At 28.4% G+C, this 18,892-nt stretch overlaps 1 protein-coding gene across 1 annotated transcript in view; it reads right to left on the minus strand.

The window, feature by feature from the left end:
- The window catches only part of LOC107438000 (uncharacterized), a 28,190-nt gene extending 9,605 nt beyond the window's left edge, over positions 1–18,585 (minus strand). Inside the window, exon 1 of the mRNA XM_043053673.2 lies at positions 18,449–18,585. The gene's annotated coding sequence lies outside the window, so the exon portion shown is untranslated. The remainder of the gene's footprint in view (positions 1–18,448) is intronic.
- Between the last annotated feature and the right edge of the window lie 307 nt (positions 18,586–18,892).

Below are 18,892 nucleotides of genomic sequence, written 5' to 3' on the forward strand. Positions count from 1 at the left end.
TATTTTAACAACTGAATCCGGATCAAAATATAGTTCACAATTTTGTCTTGTCTGATCATCTGTAAAATATTGATTGTCCTAAAAATAAAGAATAAAAAAATATAATATAGTATTTCATATTAGCGTCAATGGATGGCTAATATGCGCGATCTAAGGCCTTGAAAAAGTGCGAATCTTATTTAAAATATAACAAGTTTGTTTAAGCAGAAAATTATATTAACTTATCTTGAATTTTACCACAACTGTTAAGAATTATTCATTCAGTTTGCCAAAATACTCATAATACTATTACGGTCAAGCAGTTTTGGAAGTGAATTTTGTTTGCTACTAAAATTTGGAAATTAATTTGACTACAAAATAATCAGCTAATAGCTCTAACAGAAAAAGGATTCAATTTTATTTCCGTAGTCAAGATAATATAAAAAAAAACTTCTTAAACGCAAAGTCTAGAGAAAAACAAAGTACTTCTTTAATGAAGGACACATTTTTTGACAGTTTTTAATATATTTTGATATGGAACAAAAATAAAAAGATATAAATAAATTTAAAAAAACGAAATTATAGCTACCTTTAAATATTTCATGCCACAAAATAAGTACTTGAATTTTTGTTTTTGGTTTGTCTATCTTTTCACGGATAAAAATATTTTATGAGTAAAAAAAAAAACTATAAAAATTTTAAAACTTGTTTCATATTAGTCCTTTGGATTTGAAACTTTGATTAAGGTAATAATAAACATATTTCAAGTATCAAAATAGGCACTAAAAGCATTATTTTAAAATAAAAACATAATCAGAACAAGACAAGAAATCTAAAAGCAGACCAAAAAATTTTCAAGTAAAATAAAAAAAATAAATCATTTAATGTTTATTATTACTTTTTTTTTATAACATGTGTATGATTGTTATGGGTACAAATAGTGCTATAATTCTTACAAAATAACCCCAAATCTGATTTTATCTTAATTCGGCAGTTTCATAATAGCCCAATAGAACCTACATGCTAAAAAAATATTACATAATGGTTTTAATGTAAAACAAACATAAAGCAGTAGGATGAAAATAGGTTGATTGCATGCATTGTTTAATGAGACAAGAACAGGAAGGGGCAATGCTGGACCAAACAAAAGATAAATAAAGCTACGATTATAAATAAAGTACTCTAAGAACAAATTATAGCGATGCTACCTCAACTTTTGGTAACAAATGGAAGAAGGAAGAAGAAATGAACGAATGGGTTCGGATCTATCTTAGCCACTACGGGTTATTGAACATACAAAAGGCTGTTGAAGTTATATCAACTAAATGAAATACGCTTTACAAGATTATAACATATATTTGGCGTTACCGCATAACAGAAACGTTTTTTTTTTACATACAATTTTATCAAACCTTAAAATTTCATTAAAAATTTATTACTAACAGTATTAACAAGAGAATGTTCTGCTGCGCTGTGTTTAGGGAAAATCTCATTACAAGCAAGCCCTTTGCTTAGCAACTATGGGCGATATATGTTATTCACGGTGAAATTAAAAAAATCTCTGTAACTCTTCTCAGTTGCATAGCGAGGAAAAGGTATTTTTAAAAACAAAATCTCCTGAACAGTGAATTATTTGACAAAATTTTCTCTTAAGACCGCAGAATGATCCCTTGTACACTAAATAACCCCAAATATCATTAAAGAAAATAGAAGACTTAACCCCGAACGCAACTGTAGTGTTCCGAAAATTCTTATCTCGATATCTATTATAATCCCAATAAAATTCTTTCTAAAACGAAAACAAAGTAGGGTTAAGATTTGGACCTGCCTCTAAATTATCATTCAATGAATAACAAATTTAATCTTCAGAAGATGCATCAAATACAACGCGTAGTTTAGTACACGATTCTTCATTATCCCTTCTGATAACTGAATGATGAGTCATGTAATACATATTGTCTGGCGAACCTCCTTTCTCAATGGTAATATGTCCAATTACACCCCATTTTAACTGTTCTCCGAACACTTCATTATAATCCTGAAAAAGACTGATTTTTTTTTTTCAAACCGGGTAGTCAAATTAAAAAGCCTCCTCTTTAGAGTTGGGCACTGATTCGATGATTTTATTCGAATCAATTGATAGAATCAGTTTTTGCATCGAAATAGATTTAATTTATAACAAACAATTGTTTTTTAAATTTCAGTTAGTTTTGTTTCACAGTGTTGTTATATCATATACAGTAAAAATTTCTTGTAAAATCTAAGAGATTCTTACGCATTCAATATTATGAACTTTCCATTATAGAATTTCCAATTAAAGATTTCGATGAATTCAGATAAAAAAATAAATAAAGCATTTCTTTTGTAGCTTTTTAAAATACCTATCACTATTTTTCTTTTAACTTATGTATTTTTTTTTTCATTAATGCATTATTTCAAGTAAATAAATATACTTATTACACCTTTCGTACAATTATATTTTATATGTTCCTAATTGTTATAGACTCATAACTATGGTAAATTTTAAGAAAATACAAAAGAAATGTTTTATTTTTTTATCCGTATTCATCGAATACTTGGAAAACCATAGATCCTTAATAATGAATGCATAAGAATCTCTTAGGTTTTACGAGAAATTGTTAACTGTTTATAGTGTAGCATCATTGTGAAACTAAACTAACTGAAATTTAAGAAACAATTATACTCTATGATTTAAATATATTTCGATAAAAAACAACTTATTCTATTGATTCGAATTTGACTTAGATGATGTGTTTTGCCCAACTCTTCTTAGTATTAGAAAAATTATCAAAAAGATTCACGATTTCCTTAAGAGACAACCAATGCTCATCTTTTCCATTTTCAAATTTTATATCACTTTTAAAGCTGCGCAAAATTTTCATATCACTAGTGCAATTATCTTTCTCAATAAACAAATGATTTATTTCCCAAATCGTCTAAGTTCGTTACGTTTTTTCTTCCCGAAATATAAGATATTAACTGATTGAATTCGTAAACTCATAGATTGCGTAACTCCACTAATGTAATAACCGAATAAAGTTACGATACAATAAAGCCCTTTTGAAAGTTCTAATTTATTTCCAGTATAAAATTTCCAAATTATATCGCAACACAATAAAATGTAAATTTTCTCTTTTTCCCCAAAAGAAAATATTTCTTCAGGTGATAAATTTAATTCTTTTAACATTCGTTTAATCACATCATTCGGAGCCTGCAGGTGGCAATAAGAAATAGAATCAGTAACAAATAATTCTACTCTTGCCCATCTGTTTGGATTATTTATATGAGATAGGTTAACTGTCGTGACTACAAAATCCTTTTGAATTAGGCTATTTTCAAATGTATATATAAGTGCAGCTACTAACTGAATCATAAAGCATCAAAATATTTTTAGAATTACATTTCTTATTTGGATCAGTGTTGCCAAAACTTAAGATTAAAAAGTAGCGAATGGGAGCTCCAAAAGTAGCGGATTCGAACATTTTGTAGCCCAAAAATAAATCATATATATATATATATATATATATTTACTGCACTAATTTATTTGGCAATATTTCTGTAAAACAGCGCCGTTTGCCAGAAAACACTAAAATTATAATAACATTGGCTAGCTCGTTTTTTTCCAGCTTTTTTATGTGTAAAAATCAGTCGGAACTGTCTTCGATATTTTAATGTTGGTGCGGTCTTTGAGCTGCATAAGAATACTAAGAGGTTTCGACCTCAGCTCGCTTCGTTCCCCAACCTCAAGAACCTTAATTACTCGCACATAAAAATGTTCTCACTAGCTAATTTTTTTTTAATAAAAATTATCTCGCGTTTCGAGGAAATTAAAAATAAGACCTAACTAGGACCCAATCTCCAACAAGAAATTCAGAAAAGTTCAACTTCATGGGCCTACATCTGTGTGTATTTAAAAATAAAAGGCAAAAAATCTTTTTTTGATAAGCAAAATAATTTATTTAATCATTTCTGCTCTGAAGTTCGAAACAATACAAAGTACAAACATTCAGCTCGCAGATGAGAAATATGACTTTGCTTTTCTTTGTAACAGCATCAATAATTGTTTCAAACTCGATTGAGAATAGTTTTGATAGTAATTTAGTGAACAAATGAATATTTTGATTTGGGCCACGTATGAAACAGTATTTTAAAGCGTCTACGAAGCAACAAATATTTTTAACTAATTTTTTTTTCATTTATAGTAGCCGTAACATCTGTTGTAAAGTTAAAAAAAAAAAAATGATAAAAAGATAGATTTGCACTAAATGCTCGTAAATATTTTCTTTTCTCGCAGCTCGCTTAGTTGCTGTGCTTACTTTACTTGCACAGTGAAACCTGTTAAGTTGACCATCTCTATAAGTTAATCACCTATCTAAGATTTTGATGATCAAGTGCAAAACTGGTAAAAACAATTTATTATCATTTTTATAAGATGACTTCTCTTATAAAACCATCAAATTGTAGTTCCACTTCTGATCAGTTTACGATAGTTTCACTGTAGTAGCTTTAATAATTTTCTAAACTCCTTTTATAACACGCAGCATATACATTACCGTGTTTATCATTTAAAGTAATTATCTTTCCTAGTTATTTTGCAATTACTATAAATGTTTCGAAAGGTTTAAAATGTTGACATTTTCGAATTAAAAAAATTGTCGTTATTCAGTTTTCCTGATCCCTAAGTGCATTATGTTTCAATTAACTTAGTCATTTTTATTCATAATTTCATTGTTATAGTTAATTATTATTTGAAATTTCATAGTATATATTTTTGTTTTAAAAACAAAATCCATCTTTTGCGTTTCATCGTCATCATTGGGTGGGCCTTGGCCTTCTATGAAATATTTCTTCATGTCGTTCTCCTTGATGCCAATTCTGATTATCATTTGCGTTTGGTAATACGAATTTTATTTTAATATGATAACTATCCAAAACTTAATTTTTATTTGTTTCATTTATTTATTGCATATTTGGCAAAATGAGGTGAAAAATAATAACTGTAACCATAGCAATACATATTATAGCTTCCTTTAAAAAAAAATAATTTCATCATTTACAACGGGCAAATCTAAGCTCTAGAGCAGGGATGGGCAAACTTTTTTGGTCGAGGGCCAAAAATCGAGAAAAAAAATGTTTGGTGGGACAAATAAAACTTTCAAAATTTAAAAAAAAAAGCGATATACAAGTTTTAATTTAAATATTTAGTGAGATGAATGAAATTGCGATTTCGTTTTTAAAAGTTCCTTATATTAAGGTTCGAAGCGAGATGTGCCTATTTTACGGAACAAGGCTAAATGCTTTTCTGTTAGTCCACTTCTGAAATGATTCTTTCTAAGGTTCAAAGTTGAAAACTCTTGTTCACATATATAAGATTAAGCAAACATAGAGCTGATTTTCTGGGCATGAAATATTAAATTTTGGAAACTAGCTTTTGGTAATGATTTGTAAAACTTTGGCATATTTAGAAACAACTGCTTCAGATGATTGTTAGATTGTCCGCTCGTTGGATCTTAAAATGCGTAGTCTGCCAAATGTGAAGTACAATTTACCTATATTAGATTCCTCGAGAAAGACAAACGCTAGTTAGAGCCAATCTAAGACTATTCTATGAAGAACTTCTGCTTTCAACATTTTACCAATTGAAGCTGTCTGTGCTAACTATTTCCATCAATTTATGTTTTGTAGAACAAAAATAGAGAAAGTAAAAAGGTCATCAGTACTTTGTTAAAAAAGGAAAAACAGAAATAATTTTAAATAGTTGACAAGAAAATGGATGTATATTGTTTATGTATATTGCCACTGATCGGCAAATTAAAATTATATCCGCGGGCCGGATAAAACCTTCCGGCGGGCCACAGTTGGCCCGCGGGCCGTAGTTTGCCCATCCCTGCTCTAGAGAGATATAAAAATTTTCCTATTTTTCGTGCAACTGTGAATAGATCGTGATTTACAAAAGTGAAATGAATTCACTAAAAAGCATTTAACAGTACGATATTTTTTGGAAACTCATTGTCATTCACAACAACTATTTTCATTCATCAGGTAAAATGACTTTGGATTTAATTTTTCTGAGTTTCAAAGCGAGTAACGTGATTTTTTTTCTCCAGAAGATAAACGATTAATAATAGTTGGAGTTAAAAAACATTTTCCCCATCATACTCTCCGTGCATTTTTCCATATATATCTTTGCGATTTCCCGAGTCTACGATTTGAAACATAAACATGGAAAGATTATAGACTCCATCAGTAAAACATATCAAGAATCCAAAACTGAAGCGAGAACGTTTTCAACAACAACAACAAAAATGTCCTTTTTAAAAATGGTAAAGAAGCTGCAAACTTTCAGAATCATTTTATAATGGGAAGGGAAAAAATTAAAAAATATATATATATTTCAGTAAGGAAAAAAAGTAGCGCATATTTAAGATTTGTAGCGTTCGAAAAATAATAAGTAGCCCAAAAAGTAGCAAGTAGCGAAAATTCAATTTTCAGTAGCGGGGACTTTTAAAAGTAGCCCAATCCGCTACTTGTAGCCCAATCTGGCAACACTGATTTGGATTACTCGCAGTAACGGGACACGTTGGCAAAATTAATACTGACTATTCGCTTTATGTGCAACACTAGATATAATAAATTCGGAATTTTGAGGAGTGGCTGCGGTTTCGCTTCTCTGAGAGATTTGCTATTATCGGTTTCTCCTTTCCCAAATCTAAACTCGTTATAACTGTCCAATTTCTTACACATGGAATTTGTTTCTATCATAACTACTACGCTCAAATGACCTTTACAAAGCAACGACCTTTTCTTTTTAATTTAGCCCTTTTCTCTAAGAGCGATGATAATAAGCGTCATTTTAAAGAATCGCGTCCCTTAAAACAAAACACATTTTTTTTTTATAATTGTTAAGGTGGAAATGTGTTACATAATTAACGGTTATTTCTTCAGATACGTTAGCCGAACGATGATAATGTGGGGAATTATCTATTTTTGCTTGTGTTAGCTGTAATGCCGATTCCCTCGATTCTAATTCGATTTTGATAAACTTCATTAACATAAGACCTTTAGATTCTTTGAGTTTATTATATCCCAAACTAATATTAGGAGGAAATAGTTGTAGAATATGGGACGCGAAAGCTTGTCATACGAACCAGATGCGACCTTCAAGCTTTCAAGAGAATGAATATTAATCTTGAACTGATCGTACAAATTTCGAAATGTTCTAAATTAATAAGTTTAGTCATGTATTCCACTCGCACCAGCCAGCACACAATTTTTCGGCAGCAAATCAAAGAACCTGGAGAATTCAACTCCAACATTGGATTTTTTATCTTTAAACTCTTGAAAAATTTCTTTAAGATTTCCTAAAATCAGATAAAACCTTTTGTTTCTGTATTTTTAATCCTGATTATGCATTGTGACAAAATCTTTTCTTCCAAGCAAACAATGACTCACTTCATCACTGTTGTAATATGCAATATTATCAATTGAGTTTTCAGTAAGAGTTTGTCCAGGTCTAGGATTTGGACTTGTTAAAATACCCTGGTCTTCAACTAGCAGTTTAGATTTTCGTGCTATATAAAATGTTGCATTAAATTCTTCCTGCATTTTACGAATACTCTAGGTTTTAGGCAATATTGTTAGCAATTGGACTGCTTGAGTCTTGCTTTTTGAATTTTTTCTTTCAGCTGTTGTGAAATGATAATAGATTCATCAGACATTGTTGCAGAATTCATGCGTTTTCGATTACTATAATTGTCTTTTAAAACTTCTCCAATTTTCTTGAATTTTTTTCCACTATATTGCTCAAAACCTTATCTTCTTGTTTTTACAGAAGATTCACCTAAAACGCGTAATGTATTTTACAAACTTCCCAATTCTGCTTCTTTATCATTCCATATTTCCCTCTGAACATGCTCTTCTGAACAACCTCCTAGGGTTTGCCTCTGTTTGATTTATAGCCGAGAAATCTGGCAAATTCGAGAGAGATATTCGGCAAGAAAAATATTTTTTTTGTTGCAAAGATAAATTTGGGCATTTTTAAATCATCCAAGGTGGTACTTTTTCTCAAATTCTTTTTGACATGGGTGTAGTAATTTTTAACCAGAGGATTAAAACAAAAAAAATTTGACTGTCAAAATCCATTTTGTGAATTGTAACTTCTCATTGCAGAGAGTGGTTAAATTGTCTTAAACAGCAAAATTAACCTTATGCTCACAAAATCGTAATCTAAATGACAGAAATCTAAAAAAGTCTTTCGAAACTCCTTATTGGTTATAAAAAATAAATGAATTAAAAATAAACGTGCAAAAACGAAGAAAAAGAAACACATAGAACTAAAGTGTCAGGATGCTTGCTTGCATTCTAAATTCAAACATCTGCTTTAGCACTCACAGCAGATGATAATTTTGTATTATCAAAACATAATTATAATTCACCTTTTTAAGATTCATGTTTACCTTTTTCTCTCTCTACAAAATACTATTTTACTTCATTAAGTACATTGGTCTTTTATTTTTTTCCATTTAGAATTGCTTACACTACTTGCTTTTATTTAATAAAAAAAGTTCATCGTTATTTTTAAAACATCTATAAGTTTGTTATTAAGCTAACGTAACTGACTCATAGTGACTACAATATCTTTTAATTTGAAAGAAAACTAAAAGAAAAGTAAAAACTCAGAACTTTATTTTTATTTTAACTTTAAAAGTTCTGAAAATGCTTTGAGAAATTCATAAAAATGAGAAGGTTGAAAAAAAGGATGATGTTTTCATAATTGTTTATTTAAAAGATTTATTATTTGTATATTGATTAGAAATTGTGGTGATCATGTTAAATAAGTCTTTAGGAGCAAATTGTGTGTCATGCGTATTATATCATTAAATATTAAACTCAAATTATTTCTGTCAAGAAAAGAAAGAAATATTTGATGTGTGCATTGCATAGCATAACATTTTTAATTATACAGTATTTCACTTGTGTTTATTCTTTATACCCTTTCTGTTGAGACTCCAAGCTACAAATTTGTTTGTGTGTAGAAGAATGTTGCAGTGAAAAAATAAAATTTTTTTCGTAATTTTTTGAGACCACATATTTTGAGATATTTCAGGTCAAATAAGGTCACTATGAAAGTTTTACCTAGTCTTAGAAGGTCATATAAGGTATCAAATAAAAGCTCTATTTTTTAACTTTGCAATGGTTCTTGAAATTTTTTTCTAATACAATTAGAAAAAAAATTGCAGCCATTTATATGTTTGCAAGTTTGTCGTTTTTTATGAACATTTTATTTTTTCATATGTCCATAATTTGGACAATTTTCAAAATAAAAATCTAAAAATTGGTAGAATTGCTTACTTTATAATGAGTGTTTATACCACCAAATTTTATTAAAATCGGAGGGAGGTCGGTCCAAAAGTGATTGATCTGACGTGGAATGATGACCCAATTATTATTTATGTCTAGACAACTGAACATCAAAATCTAGCTTTAACCTTTCTTTCTTCAACTACATTAAACATTAGCATATACGTTATTAGGTTTACTTTCAATTTCCTACGAACTATTTGCCCTTAAATCCTCAGCCAAGTTATTTAAATATTAACATGCAATATCTTGAGGTTGGCTGAATTGCCTTTTCTTTTTGCGACTATAACAGATCTCTCCTGTACTAGAAAATGTTGATTAAATTACTATTTTTAATTAGGCATATTATGGGGATTTGTCCCCCATGGCTTTTGCTTGTCCTTAATCATATGAAGAATTAATTTTCTTTTATTTTACACCTCGAGGTGTGAAACAGTAAAATTTTTATTATAATTTTTATAATGTTTTCACTATTTACTTAAAAATTAGAACATCTACACCCCCGGTTCGTGGACCGGTACCGATCCGTGGATCAAATGATATCGGGCCGCCCATTTCATTGAAACTGAATTTAAAGTCCTAGGTTTATACTCCAAATTAAAAATATCTGTGTTCCATTAAAATTTTGTTTATCTAAAAAAAGGGGGTCCCCGAAGGTAGTGAGTGACATAAATTTTTTAATGTTTGTAATGTATCATTGTCTCCGATTACCCCCAGATGGAACAGTCTCATTGCAAAGAAACAAGCTCAGGGTTCTCATTGATTTAACGTTCTAGTAAGTTAAAATGTCAAATCACTTAATATTTATTTTTTGGTGTAACCGTATTTTATTTTGAGGGCATGTTTAAATACAATTGAATTAAAATTAATAAATCAAAATAATCTAAAATATAAACAATCAACGTCGTCGTCCCCTACCCCCAGCGGGCCGCTGTAAATTGACAAACGTTGACAAGACCGCGGTGATAAAACGGTTGAGGAACACTGATCTACACCACTAACCGCACCCATAATTTTTTCTGACTTTGAATGTCAGCGATATTTGCGATTGTATTTTTTGAATATTGCGTTCGTTACTAGAGAATTCATTTCTAGTGAATAATGAAAAAATAGATCTTAGTTTTTTTTCTTCTTTTTTCTTTACGAAATTCTCTGATTTCCTTCCAAAATATTTCAAATTTCAATAAAACTTCGATTTCCAAAAATGTACACCACGTCTTAGTTTGTCAGAGTAATCGCTGCATAAGCAACCTTTTTATAAAGTAACAATAATAATAATATTTCTATAAACTTCTCTAAGGTTACGAAAATGTGAAAAAGTGAAGTTTTTTTATAAATAAAGTAGAAATAATTCGTTAAGTTTAAAAAAATCACAAAAGAAAACTTTATTTGTGATTGTGAAAGAAATAGTTAAGGAAATTTACATCATGATAAAGCATTCTCATACAGTACAAAATAAAATTTTTAAATTCAAAATAATAAACTTTTAAAGCAATATTTACACGATTTCTGTTATAAATATGACTAATGCAGAAATGTTAAATGCAGCTTTAAAAATGAAACACCCACGACTTATTTTTATCAACTGTTATTAAATAAAATAGGTAAATAATAAATTTTTTAAATATACGTGTTTCATGTTTATAGGGCGTAAATATACCGTCGGTGTTCCGTTTTAACCATCCTTAATGTAGAGTTTTAAAATATTTGCCAAAATGAAAAAAAAATTCGGGGATCACAAATATTTAAGTGAAGCGAAAAACAGAAACACAATCTAAATCCAGCAAATCACATCTAAGGAAGGCGAGACTGAAAACAAAAATTCTTTGATTGCAGGAGGAAAAGCAAGATGTGAAACGCGATTATAAGAAGAAATATATTTAAGTTTCATCACTTATTACTTACGAGTGATAGACTTGATGTCGGTAGCGTAATCTTTAAATAAATTTACTCAAAATAATTATAGCTCAGAAATGTTACAATATAACAGAAACAGAGTAACATACAATATATGATGTTAGACTTTTAATGACTATCGTATAAAGATTGAAACGGAACAATTAAAAAGTAATAATTCGAACATGACACCTCACCCTAAAACAGATGATGAATTAAGTTTATTCTGGTTCGTATTAGTTTATTCTGGTTCGTATTAGTTTATTCTGGTTCGTATGAGTTCAATAGCTTTATTATAAGAAATATTTAACTAGAAACTATATGTTAGCAACGGTTAACCTACAAAGGAAAAATATTAATTTACAATAACGCTAATATTTAATTGGTACTTAAGTTACAAGAATTTAATTACGTTAGAATTTAAGTTTTCGGTTTTAAGAAAAATTGAACGGTTGCTATTGAATATTTATTATTAATGTACTAAATTTGGTTCACAGTCTGGAAATCCCTTTTAAATTTGGCAACTTGAAAATAAACCAATTGGTTTACATGAGAATAAACCAAATATGAAAGTAAACCAAGCTTCATATATACTGAAATTGGTATATATGAAAATAGAACAAGAACCAATCGCAAAACGGTAAGGAGTTAAATTCAGCGGCGTTTAACAACGCGCACTTTTTATTTATTTTGTATTTTTTAAAGACTCAGATATTTACTGCTGTTGGTCGCAATTATAACTGAAGCTTTTATTTTGAAAATTTGTTTCTAGGAAGAAAAAAGTCAAGAAACCAGTTTTTTTCAATTTTATTTAAGAAAATGCCATGCAGGAGAGCAGGTCTTTAAAAGCCGCTTGTTTGGAAAATCGCGGCTCGTAGACCCCATACGTCAACAAATCGAAGCCTCGTCGTGCTAAACAATCCCACTCAGTACGAACGCCAAATCATATAATGGTAAACATAAGTTGTGGTAAGGGGCCGTTCAAAAAGTACGTACATCCCGAAGGGGGGGAGGGGATTCGCTATTTTGAACGATGGGGAGGGGGGGTGGTATTATACAAAGTACGTACACTATAAGCATACACCAAATTTAAATTTGACTTTTTCCTACACACTCCTTAAATAAATATTTAATTTTATTTAAAACATTATTTTAATTTTTATGAAAAAGGGGGTAGACTAATAAAATGTACGTACTCTAAGGGGGGGGGGAGTAAGACCTTATGTACGGTAATGTACGAAGGGGGGGAGGGGTTTAAAATTTGTCCATTTTTGTGTACGTACTTTTTGAACGGCTCCTAATCCGAAGATGATGTCCTTGAAAGCTTGAATATCATGCTAACCACGTAGCCAGAAACAGATTTCAACAGAACGAAAATTATCCCTTAACCAAGAAATACACTAACTTTTGAAACGTTCATCATTTATACGTCAATTTCGTATAAAGGAAGTTAAGTAACTTAAATTTATCTTCAGCACTTTCAAAAATTTTTGCGTCATAGAGGTTTCTCAATGATTTTACGTGAAAGATCTGTTTTTATGTAACTATTAAAAAAAAGTGAAAATAAGATCCAGTTATTGTAGAGAATCACTAATTGTAACATGCCTGGCGGAATACAAAATTGTAATAAAAACGAATACGGGAAGAAAAAAAAAAAAAAAAAAAAAAAAAAAAAAAAAAAAAAAAAAAAAACTTNTTTTTTTTTTTTTTTTTTTTTTTTTTTTTTTTTTTTTTTTTGGCAAATTTATGTTCTAACAGAAAACAGGAAAAATGACTTAACTGTGAGATTTTCTAAAATGAAATCGAGATAAAAATAGAAGATTTTATAGGTAAAATCTCCAAATCGCAGTAATCAATTGATGGTGCACCGTATACTACACTTTAACCACTCAAAAAACGTGATAAATCATAACTTTAATTGTGCCCAAATGTATAAGAAAATAAAAATGTGTCATATTTCAAAAATAACCGAATGTTCGTAAACATACCGAATATTTGAACCCAAATATGGAAATGTAAATAAAAATTCAAAATGAGTTAGAAAGTCAAAATATCACATTTATAAAACAGAAATAATATGTTTGAAAATAGTGTTAGAACTGAAATATGCAAATGATAATACCAAAGTATGAGAATATCGCAACTGAATGTTGTCTAACAGTAGGATGTTTTTCACACTTAAAAAATTCATTAAAAACTGCTGAAGCTTTCTTAAATCATTTAATTAACTCATAATGCGTACAATTACTAAATTTCGATAAAAATTAATAAATTATGTTCCCCCAATGCGATTTAAGAAGGGCGGCCTACCCAGTTTGCCCTTTGATCTTATAAATTGGCCCTTCTTGCCCTATTTGTAAAAATAAGCTGACATCTCTTAAAAATATTGCCTTTTTATTTTATTTTTTCCGGAAAAAGTTGTTTTCTTATCCATCTGTTTTAATGATAAGTTGTCCAATACAGATTTATTTAGTTACTGATAATCATATATGGCAGTACTTTTACTTTCGTTACTTGTACCGCCGGTACAAGTAAAAAGTACGTACTTTTACTTGTACTTCGTTACTTTTTAAATTTAATACTTTTACTTGTACTTTCGTTACTTTTTTAGGGAAAAAGTACAAGTATTTGTAACGGAAATATCGAATGAAATCGTTACTTTTTTCTAAAACTCGGTAAGCTTTCTAAAAAAAAAAGAAATTAAATTTAAAAAAAAATGCTTATGTTTTTTTAATTTATAAAATTAATGTGCAATATATATGCATTCACAGCTAACTTCGTGTTTAAATACCTTCTGTTTCAACTTATACTGCACATTCAATTATTTTTTACTAGCTCAAAGATCACAAAGCTATCTGAAACCCCGTGTTTGCTTTGTTTATGTTTGTGCTTTTAAAACGCGTTTCTAAAGAGTAAAACAATTTTAAATCAATGGTAATTTAAATAAATAAAAATAATAAACTAAAAATTAAAATCAATAGATAAAATTTCTTTTTCGTGCAAATCCATAAAAAGTTTGATATTAAAATTATATTTGATTTTAAAATTATATTATACGATTATATTATAAAATTATATTATAATATTCTTCCGAATTTAAAAATAAATTAATGTCCATAACTTTCAAAATTAAAAATAATTAAATAAATAACAACAATTTTGCAAAAACATTAAAGAACATAAGAATATTATTCAATAAAATTTTAGGTTACTTTGAATTTTCAATTTCCTAGAAATGTACTTTTAAATCGTTACTTTTTTTGTTTAGTACTTGTACTTTTACTTGTACTTTTTACTCGTTACTTTTTAAAATACGAACTTTTTACTTTTTACTCGTTACTTTTTTAAAAATTACTTGTACTTTTACTCGTTACTTTTTCAAAGTAACGTTGCCATGTATGCTGATAATTATGTTATTTTCGATTTCATTCCTTAATTTTAGCAAGATTTTTCTTATGTTGTCTAGTTATATAGTTAAAATTTGCATCATATTCGGCCTGAGAGATATTCACATCTTTTATTTTGCGGGTATATTGAGTTTTTTAAGAGATTTTAAATTTTACCATAACTTTTTTTAATAAATACCTCTTAATGCTCCTTTAAATGTTCATTTTCTCATAATTTTCAGTTTAAAATATTAAAAAAAAAGCTTTAAGTTGTGTATCAATTAATCCTTTTTTTTTTAGTTTACTTTTTTTGAAGAAAATTTATACACAGAGATTGTCTTTTAGCTTGACTTTAATTATTTTTCAGAAGTTTCAAATTTTTGTTATTTTGATACAGAATGAGAATTATTTCGTGAAGTATTTATATAAAATATAAGAGTGTAATTTAAAAATTGAGGATCAATTTCAGTCCTTACATAATTTTACACATTTTGATAAAATTTAACGATGGTTGAGTGGCTTTTCAAAATTTAAAGTGCCTATATTCTCTGCGGAAGCACCTTGCCCTTATTTGTTCCTTATGTACTATAGAGAAAAATATTTAATTTTAATAATTTTTAAGTTCAGTTTGAAAAAAAATATGAAGTCTTGAAAAAATCATGAATTAATGAATCCAATTCATGTGTTATGATAATTATTGATTCATCTCTTCTATTAATTTAATCACACCTGTGAGTTTTTGCCTCTACCAAGTTCCCTATTATCAAGGAAGTTTTCTGATGTCTTTCTTATAAGATCATCAGGGGCCCCCACCAGGGGGGGAGGTGAGAGCACGATGCGCTCACTTAAAGCTTGGGGGGGGGGATTTTTACACTAAATAAAACGAATAGTTTGGGGGGAATTTAGAATTTGCCCAAGAGCTTGGGGGGGATGGGGGCCACTGAAGATCATTATAATTTATTTAACTGAACTGATAAAGATTTGGAATGAATTAGGCAGATAGTGAACACCTAAATAAAATCATATTACATACAAAAATAACTGAACGATCTGTCAAATTTTCATCAATCACAAATTGGAACTAATCACAATTACTAAAAACTAGAATTTAATTAATTAGAAAGTAAAAACTACAAAACTAGAATTTTTAAAAAAACTAAAAAAACACAGATAAGAAAATATTCTTCCAATTTGAAGATAAGTTTCAATATTAGCAATTTCAATATCTATTTAATTGAATACTAAAAAAGAAGCAACTTTAAAAACAAATTGCCAGAACAATTATCAAAAGTAAAATTTGTAATAAGTTCCTCAATCCACCATGTTAACAAATTTATAGTCATTGAAATTTTAATTTCAAAGGTTTTTAAATAAAGATCATATAAGAAGTTAAATTTAAATCATATAAGATTTGTTACTGCATTTTCTAATGATTTATATTAGATAAATGAGATTTTAAAAATATTTGCTAAGAAAATATAGTGTTTTATTGTTCTTTCTTTCTCCATAATATTTATAAAAAGTACTAGAAATTCTTAAAACTACAAATCTAGTCAGATAAATAAAAAGTCTTGATATTTTATAAAGTTAGAAAGACAGTCCCTCAATTACAAATAAATTTTATAGACATGCCACAGCAGTTAGAGAGAAAAAGCTTAACTTTGAACAGTAACACAACACTTTTTACATCTTAATTTCAATACAAAGAAAATTATTATTTCAAGAAGTTATTATAGTAAATAAAATATAAAATAAATTAATACATATTTTAATAAAGATACATTTAATAATTTCACTTAAAGTTACATGACATTATTGTAAATTTCTAACTGAACTCTCAATTCGAATTATATCTAATCATTAACCTATCTTTAAGAAACAATCACATACTAGAATAAGGTTTCCTAATCTATTTAAAAATATTAATTTAAGTGTGTAATATTTTGAATCAAATCAATATTTAAATAATCTTAAAATTTTTAATAAAAGCCTTTTTTTTATTTAATATAATACTTAACATTTTTAGAGAATCAATTCTTAAACGGACTCTCAGTTTATAATTTAAAAACTTTTGATTGTTGAATTGATTAAAACTATTAAAAGTAAACCGATACAAAAATCAATTCAAAAATTAATGCAACTAATCATCATATAAGATTTGTATCATATGTAAGACTTGTCTATCAAATATGATAGTCTTTTAACAATTGTAAATACGTTTATGACCCCCAATTCACTGTTATAAATTTCATGGTAAGAAAATTTCTTTAAATCAATTTTTTTCTCTCTTTAAAATATGATTCAAAAGTTCTCAAAATCCACACAAACAAATCAGGTAGAACATATAAGATACTTCAATCATTTTTATATACTTTGTGGATGGTCCCACAATTTTAGACTTGTTAATTAAATCATTGGATGAACAGCAGACCAAAAAAAAGCAGAACTTGAAAAGCGAAACTTAACAGAAAGTGGCATGTTCGATATTAAATCAAATGAACGCGACACAGAAATTTCGAAGTGATGACGCTTAGTCTCAGTAACTGTTGAATTCAAATGAAAAAATTAAATTAGTGAACGATCCTTAAGTTTCAAGGATTGTGGTACTGATCTATAAATAAAACAGTCTACAAACGTTGATTTTCATTGAAAAGTGAGTTCGATGTGCTAAGTTAGCACCCATCGCAATTTTGGCATTATCTAAATACTTTTTTACACTGACTTACACGAATGCGAAAACGGAGGTAATAGGGGGCAATTTGGGAGCCTTGAACAGGGTGCATAACCAAATCTTTCAACAAAAAATAAGCACCTTTTAAGTATTTTTAAAGCACTCAAAAATATTTTTAAGCACTATATACATTAAAAAACGCAAAATAAAATTCAAAGACTTTACATGATCATGATAAAATAAATGTTAAACAGGCAAAATGATTGGCGTTTTCATACGCTAAGGACACAATGTGAAAAGTACGCTTTTGCATAATACATGGCCAAAATCGACATGATAAAGAACTTTTTAAAAACGCTACGCACTATGTTGAACCTAGATAATGATATCCAGAATATTGTACAATTGGGTAAAATATTAAAAACAAAAATTAGTGCAGGAATTAGATTGCGTCTTTATTTTAAGTAACTAGAAAACAAATTATTAAAATAACAGAGATAACATTTTGAGTTCTCAAAAGTGGGGAAAGTTGAAGCTTCATAAGTTTATTACAGAAAACTATTGAATTCGTGTGCAAATGAATTTGGAAAACGAAACAGTAAAATACATCATTCAAAAATAACTGAATTTTTGATGCTAAAAAAATTATTGCTATAAGAATTTGTAAAGCATCGCAATTCAGCGAAGCAAGCAATTGATAACACTAACAAGCATAATTTTATTTAAATACTATTGCTTTAGTATGATAATTACTAAACAATTAAGACTTAGCTGTAACAATCAATGATTTTTTTTAATACTTAAGATATAATTGGGAATATGCTTAACATTATATAATGAAAATTTATGTCTAACTGAAACTTCATAACTTAGCAATTTATACTTGTATTTCACAGAAATTATTATACACGTGATTAAAGAACTGGGCATTATCTACAGACAAAATCATTTTTAAACATGTCGATTTCAATAACTGTTTGCGTGTAAAAAATAGTTTCTAGCATTCAGAACACAATTTAATAGGCACATTATAACTAATGCTTAAACTTAGTTATTATGAATAAACGTTTAAAAACATGAATGTAACACAAATAATTTTTAAAAACCTTTCAAAAATCTGACAATAAAAACTTACTTCAAATTTCACAATTACACAGATGAAACGACAACTGGTTGGATTAAATTTAAATGGCGGACAGTTGTCAGTTTCGACATCCGGGCAATGAGAAGTTTGAATTTTTATTCGCTGAGACAATTTTATTAGTTTAAAAGAAGACAAAAGGTTTATGCGGTTAGCAAACTATTTATTATAGATAAAGTTTATCTTTCGTTTTGCTTTTTTTTTTAAGCCTTTAAGCAGAAGAAAATACTTTAAACCATTATAAAAACAAAATTTTCAGAGCCAAAATTTCCCCCCATCTGGAAGCCAGTAAATACAAATGTTCAATCTGAAATCGAAATCAAAATTATAAAAAAAACAAACGAAAGGGTCAGGTTTTTTTTTTATTTTTTATTATTATGTTTAAAACTTTACTTTTCACTTACTTTTACTTTCTTATCTTTGCTTTTTTATCAAAAT

Source organism: Parasteatoda tepidariorum, chromosome 2 (assembly GCF_043381705.1).
Source record: "Parasteatoda tepidariorum isolate YZ-2023 chromosome 2, CAS_Ptep_4.0, whole genome shotgun sequence".
Classification (NCBI taxonomy): Eukaryota; Metazoa; Arthropoda; class Arachnida; order Araneae; family Theridiidae; genus Parasteatoda; species Parasteatoda tepidariorum.